This window comes from Hydra viridissima, unplaced genomic scaffold, assembly GCF_058129835.1.
Source record: "Hydra viridissima isolate aposymbiotic clone 2 unplaced genomic scaffold, HvirCarnegie_v1 scaffold_9, whole genome shotgun sequence".
NCBI lineage: Eukaryota > Metazoa > Cnidaria > Hydrozoa > Anthoathecata > Hydridae > Hydra > Hydra viridissima.
The window spans coordinates 5,690,249-5,697,798 of record NW_028324308.1 but is presented as its reverse complement, the minus strand read 5'-3'; the positions used below and the strand labels follow the sequence as shown (position 1 = coordinate 5,697,798).

The 7,550-nt window shown below is 28.9% G+C and overlaps 1 pseudogene; it reads left to right on the top strand.

The window, feature by feature from the left end:
- The first annotated feature begins 5,719 nt into the window (after window positions 1–5,719).
- Window positions 5,720–7,325, top strand: LOC149883717 (uncharacterized; annotated as a pseudogene).
- Window positions 7,326–7,550: the final 225 nt, after the last annotated feature.

The window sequence follows — 7,550 nt, the reverse complement described above, 5'->3', positions numbered from 1 at the left end:
ATCTGGATGGCTTGATTACAACCACTTGCAAGTTTTTGGAAAATCCCTTTTTCAACCCGAATACAAAATACTTAAAAAAGCCTTTGAAAATAACCTTCCAAAAGAAATCATTTGCGAATTGTTCATCGCTCTAAAAAAAGCCAAACAAAAAAATGTGGATCCTGAGGACGTCATTAAAAGAATTTCTAAAGAATATTTCGATAGCGGAGATATAGAGTGCCAATTTTTCGAAAGTGAAGAAGTCGTTCCTGAACCTCAAAATCTAAATTCTACCAAAAACAATTTAATGATCTTTGACGATTTAAAAGGAGAAAAACAAAGCATGTGCGAAAAATATTACACGCGAGGAAGCCACTCTAATGCAGATTGCTTTTATCTTGTTCAAAACTATTTCGACCTTGATAGACATGCAGTTAGAACAAATTCCAACTTTATTTGCCTTTTTCCTCAAGACAATAATAATGTTTGTCAAATTTATAAAAATCATGCTTCATTAGACATGAGTTTAAAAGAATTTAGAGAGTTTTGCAGATGTTGCTGGTATAAACCTCGCGGATTTGCTGTCATTGATTTATCCTCCGAAAAAGATAATGGAAAATACCGAAGAGGGTTTGACGATTTTTTATTCTTCTAAAAACAACTTAAAAAAATAATTCTTATTTAGAAAATGTCTGGTATTATAATCGATATAGATGGAAAATCAAGTGTTATCACGACTGAATTTTTAGACAAAATCGTTTTTGATAAAGGAAAAAGTTATGAAATGGCTTTTCTCGGGCTTGAGACGTACAACAGCTTTCCAAACATCACAAGTAAAAACAATTCTTTCAAATACAGCATGAACAATGGAGCTAATTGGGAAAACATTATCATTCCTAATGGAAGCTATGAAATTAAAGACATCAACGATTATTTGCAAAAGGCTATTTTAAACACGATAAAAACAGCTCAACGTGGAAGTTATATTATTGCGAATAAAATTAATTACTCTTCAAACAACCTTCAAATTTGAATCAATCTTAACACTTTAAAATCAACCATTAAACTTGGAATGAATTATTTGATTGACTTTAACGCGGAGAACAGCATCGCTTCAGTTTTAGGGTTTAATAAAAGAAAATTAAATTCCAATTCTGAATACGAGTCTGATCATATCGCTAGAATTTTAAGCACCAACACTATCAGAATTGTTAACAACGTTATTGGATCGTCCTATATTAATGGAACCCAATTAAATTGCATTTACTCCTTTTATCTAAATGTTAATCCTGGATACAAAATCATTGAGAGACCAATGCATTTGATTTATCTCCCTGTTAAACTGTTCGAAATTTCAACAATGGTTACTCGTATCATTGATCAAAATGGAGATTTGATTGATTTTCGTGGAGAGGATATTACAATACGATATCATATTCGAGAAGTGAAATAAATACTTTTTCTATTAAAAAATGAGTAATTATCAAAAGATCAACATAAACATCTCGCAAGAACAAGCTGATAAAATCAAGAAAGCAATGCATGATAAAACTGATGCTAGCATTAAACTTTCTCATCAAGACTTAACCGGGGAACATGCTCTAGCTGTCACTAACACACAACTCAACAAAATTAAAAAAGCGTATGAAGCTGGTAAAGTTGTCACTCTTAAACTCAGCAAAACGGTTTTTTTGCAACCCTCTATAGATGATTTAGTAAATAAATTACCTGTTGCAATGGAAAAAGCTGTTCCCTCAAGCATTAAAGTAGAAAGAGATTTCGGTGCAAAATATGGAGAAACCAGAGGAGCTCTTTCATCTATTTTATATTATGACTTTAGATCAAGTTTATATCGTTAAGATATTAAAGCCTTAAACGATAGAAATAAAGCTATTCTATATGATTGGTTATTATATTTCAAAATGAATGTTAATAAGACTTTCCTGGCAGAAAAACAAATGTTAACATTTCAAAGCTCCATTGAAAAACTCGAGGAAATTTTAGGCAATAGTACTAGAATAGGGGTAAAGGATAAAAAGTCAACAATTGAAGACAATGATGGAGAGTTCACAGTTACCAAAGATGATTATGAAGTACCACTCACAATTCTTTCTTGCACCGGAAAGGATTCTATTTTTGCTGCTAGATATGCAATAAGTAAAAATTCTGGCTATGGCATTTCAAGAATTAATACATGAATGGTATAATGTAGATATGGCTTAATTAAGTGGAGAACTTTTACTTCAAGCTGATTAAGTGGTTATGCTGTCCCCAACTACTTACAAATCCATTTTTTTTATATGCAAAATAATTTTAACTTTTTATTCTTGAAAGGTAAAAACTTTTTTTTTGGTTTGGGTCGAGTTTGTTGCATTCTTGTGTTGTTTTTTTGTTGTTGTTGTTTTACTGTTTTTTCTCTTTTAAGTAGAATTAAAAAGATAATAAACAAAAAAAAAAGTTTTAAAATAAAAAAAAAGAAAAGTTGTAAAATAAAAATTCTTTACTGTTTTTGTGTGCTTGCAGTAACTGCATAATCCTTGTGTTTGAACAAAACCTTTTTCAGTATCAATGAATATCAATATATTTTGTGTTAAAGATCTTACAAAAAACACAGGTCATTGCAAACAGTAATTTACTAATAAAACACAACGATCTAAATAAGATAAAGAAAAGACAAAAAAAAAAAAAAATGTAAGAAATAAGTCACATAATAAAAGTAGAACTTTGCACAAACCTATAAGTAACATTTTTAAACAGGCTTTTAAAAGAGTTAAAATATAGGTCCAACACTTATCATAATGTGTCCACACCTACATATGCATATGCAAATATACACAAATAAGAAATTATATAATGTACATAAACATAAAGAAAACAGATATATAGGTAAAGAATAAAGTGAAGCATAACTTTTTAGGTTCAAAGATTACCTCCAACATAACTCGTTGCTTCATATCTGAACTACACTAGAGAAAGTTCGTTTTTGATATCATTTAATACTTCTAGGTGCTGAGCATCATCATTGATTTTAGCATAATCATAAATGGAGTCAATGCACGCTTCATAAACTAACTTTGCACCCTCAATTTCAAACTTTGTTTCCAATACATCTTTAATTCCTTTCATTAATTTTCTAAAGCAACCAACATCATCTGCTGAATCTGAGACGAAATAACTCATAACTGAAGATACTGAACAAGATACTGCAGCGCTAAAGATCCATTCTTCATCAAGTGCGTTACTGAAATCTCTAAGTATGTCTTCTGTATTAATCTTCTCCTTTTCTGCTCTTGATTTCTGGGACCAAGATGGGCTTTTAGCACTTGCCATATATATTTACCTCAAATAAAGTATTATTTTCGTAGGTGATGTTAAGAAATAATCGTTTCTTGACTTACCTCTAATGTAATTCCTTTACGGAAAAGTTCTAGAACGTCATGGGTTTAATAGTTTTAATAGTTTTTACCAGTGAAAACCGTAAATTATATTTTCCATGAAAATTCACGGAAATTAAGAAGCAATTTTGGCTATTTTCCGTGAAAATGACGTATTTATAAGTGAACCAATCGACGTTTAAAAAATTTAAAGAATATTGGAGACAAGTATTGTGGTGTTTGAATATTTATAATATACTGACAATCGATTTATGTAGGATTAATTTTAGTATTCATTGACATATATTGTCAATCAAAATTAACAAAACAAGTATTTGTACAAACATTTGCTTTGTTTTTAAAAGCTTTAAGTAATTTTCGCTTAATAAAAACTTCGTTTGCTTAAAGATTAAACAAAGAAAGTTATATTAAAAGTTCTTAGTGTTTAATAGATAGCATAAAAATTTTATCCTATCTATTAAACACAACGAACCGTTAGTACAACTTCGTTTGCTTAAACTATATATATATATATATATATATATATATATATATATATATATATATATATATATATATATATATATATATATATATATATATATATATATATATATATATATATATATATATATATATATATATATATATTTGAGTTGATTTTTTTGCAATAAATGTTCGGTTAGGTCATAATCATTATGACCTAATCATAATGGTCATAATTATTATGACCATTATGATCATTATGATAATATCATAATGATCACCCTGCTACTGGTAACATCTAGTCCAGTACAACCATGCCACATAGTTGTAATAGATGTTACACATTCTGCTGCCTTGTAGAGTTTGCTTTTATAAGTAAAGGTAGGGAAAATTAACTCTGATATGAAATACCCCCTGCCTTAGGGTTCTTGGTTGAGGAGAAGTTAGAGATGGTATCTCAGAAAATGTACTCATATTAAACATGTTTTAATTGCACCTGACTACTGTCTTATAGAAGTACTTCTTTTGCAAAAACTTTACTAAGACCCTTCTTTATTTATTTGGCTGCCATTGATGTAAGCTTGTATTACATCATTTCCTGCTTATGATGATGAGCACTGGATGAATATTAACAGCGTCATGTTGAACATAGTCAGTTGTTTACTGCTAATAATTATCACAATGTTGTAGATATCCTTTTGTTGATTTATGGAAACACTTTTACTGAGTCCTCTAATTTTCATCTTCCTGAGTTAATGAGTAGTAAATCTTATTTACAAATCATTACAAAGTATCTGCTTTGGCTGACTTTTAATTGTGCTCACCATTTTAGTTATGTTTAATAGATAGGATAAAATTTTTATGCTATCTATTAAACACAAAGAACTTTTAATATTACTTCAATTGGTTATTCTTTAAGCAAACAAAGTTTTTATTTAGCGAAAATTTCAACTCCTAGTTGTGAAATTTTACTAAGCGAAATTTAAAACTTTTAATTGTGCTCACCATTTTCTTACACCATATTCCATTCTCTACCTTTATAAATATCTTATTCATCCCACTATGGAAGACAATTGTCACATTTGGGCGAGTTCTTCTAATGATTCACTTTCTCTTCTAGACAAGGTAAAAAATGTTTGTAAATATAGTTGGATCTTCTCCAGCTTACTAGATTTAGCTCCTGTCCCACCATCGTATGATGGCATCTATTTTTCTTTTTTATAGATACTAACATGGTCTCAGCTTCAGCAAGCTATCTTCTTTTATTCCACCAACTGTTACTCAATCTGACGTTAGTTGTCATTTAGCAAATTTGCATATACCTACTGTATCTGTTCCTTCGTGCGCTAAAAATCTTTATTCATCCATTATTATTTCTTGTGCATTAAAGGTTGGAATTCTCTCCTGTTCTCATGTTTTCCTAAATCACACGATTTGTAATTTTTTAATTGCAAATTGTATGATTTAGGAAAACATAAAAACAGGAGAGAATTCAACTTTTTCTTAACTTTTTTAACAATTCTTTCTCTTTTACTTTATCTTTTCTTGCTTAAAGTTTACTTTTTACTTTGTTTTTGTCACTACCAACAATGCAAGCAACACTATTTAAATTAGTAATTTTTGACAATAACCTTTGCCTTTTTTTTAGTTTAAAAAATGAAAACTTTTGAAATGTCTTTCACACTATTTAGTTTAATAGCCCTAAATTTATTTTCTAATTTAAATAGTGTCAAAGACATTGCAAAAGGTTTCATCTTTTACATATATTGCAAAAGGTTTCATTAAAGAACAATCTAGAGAAAAAAAAATTTTTGTTCTCTAGATTGTTCTTGTTAAAAAAAATAATGAAAGAATTTTAAACTTCTGTTTTTATACTTATATTAATTAAGATAATTATAAGTACAATTTATTTTATTTTAACATGTTATAAAATATGAGATTAAAATATCTTCAGGAAAATAATTGCTTGCAAGTTAGATACAATGATTGTTTGTTTCCCCTTTATAACTGGACTTGCCAATGTGATAATGCTGCTGGTTATGGAGTTCCGTGCTCTTTTGCTTTCTTTGCAATTAGATAAAAAAATATGAACTTATCTGATCTAGATCTTATTCATAAAATTCAATAATTGTTTTTGATTTGTATTAATAGTAGTAGTATGTTAAAAAATATTTAAAATGAATAAAATAATTTTAGGTGGTTTGTTCCTACCTATCAAATTGCAAATGTAAACAAGGGAACAATTTATCTAATTCATGCATGACATTTTCAATTCAGCCAGTGGCATTATGCAATTCCACTGTTAAGGAAAGATATAATACAACTTTGAGCCATTTGCAGCCTTTGGCATCTATCTTGTCTGATTTTACACCAAGTAAGTTTGATTTAGCTACTAAATGGCTGGAATCAGTTTGCCAACAATGCATATCTGGAGAGTGGGAACTGCAGGTAAAAATAATAAAATCCATAATCAATTTAATAAACAATAAATAAATAAAAATATTAAATTTTATTTGATAAGTTAAACTAAAGTTATACTTGCACAAGGCTGGGGCCAATATAGTCAAGGAAGCATTTTTTAATTCAATTTTAGTTGTAACTCTCTCAACTCTGAAATACAATCTCCAAGGTCGTTAAATGAAGATGCAAGTTAAACAACATATTTCTAGGGAGCATTGAACTGTAAACCACTTAATGATAAGCAAGAACCTATTATACTACCTCATTAAATCTCCTGATAAATCATTTACATTTATTTTCTTTATGTGCAATCCATCATGACTTGTAATCATAATGCTATTTAAATTTTGTATAGGTTCAACAGCAGCATTCTGAAGATGATGTTATTTCAGAAAATCTTTTCCAGACAAATGCTGAAATATTTCCTGAAAGTTCTTCTTTAACATTAGAATGTTTTTTTGCCTATTTCACCACAAGTTTCTCTACAAACAAACTCTGTAACTACATCAAAAACTTTTCCAACAATCACTTGTAAGACTTTTCCTGTTGAAAAAAGGTATACCACTAGAATTTTAGAAGACATTGACATTGTATTACGTAAACCACAGCGCTTTCCCCCAGATCGACCAGCTGTAAAAAAACAGAGACTTTCTTACAACGTAACAAAACCTCTTGAGAAACTTGGCATTTATGAAAAAGATTTTATTCGTTTAACTTGGTTTTTCAAAGATTCTATTGCACAAAATTCATTAGAAAGTGGTAGTAAAATCTCAAGTAATGATCTTTCTCCAACTGTACCTTATATCATTAATGATAAAAGAGCTAATTTACATGAGCTTAAACAATATTTTGATGAGTCTGCTTGGGCAGAAATTGAAGTGCGATGTAAGAGCACTTCATCCTATAGTTGGCCATGTTATCACTGTCAACAAATTTAATCAGCCAGTAAACTTCAAAAGTGGATTCAGTGCGATCACTGTTTATATTGGTATCGTTACTATTGGGTTGGAATTTCAAGAAAACCTAAAGGTCACATTTTACTATTAATACATATATTTGTAAAATGATAATTTAATTTAATATATATATATATATATATATATATATATATTTTAAATTATCATTTTACAAATATATGTATTAATAGTAAAATGATAATTTAAAATATTAGCGTGAATATAACTTAACGATAAGTAGATACTGATTATAATTTGTCTTTTATTTAAAACTTGTTCAAATTATACTTAAACA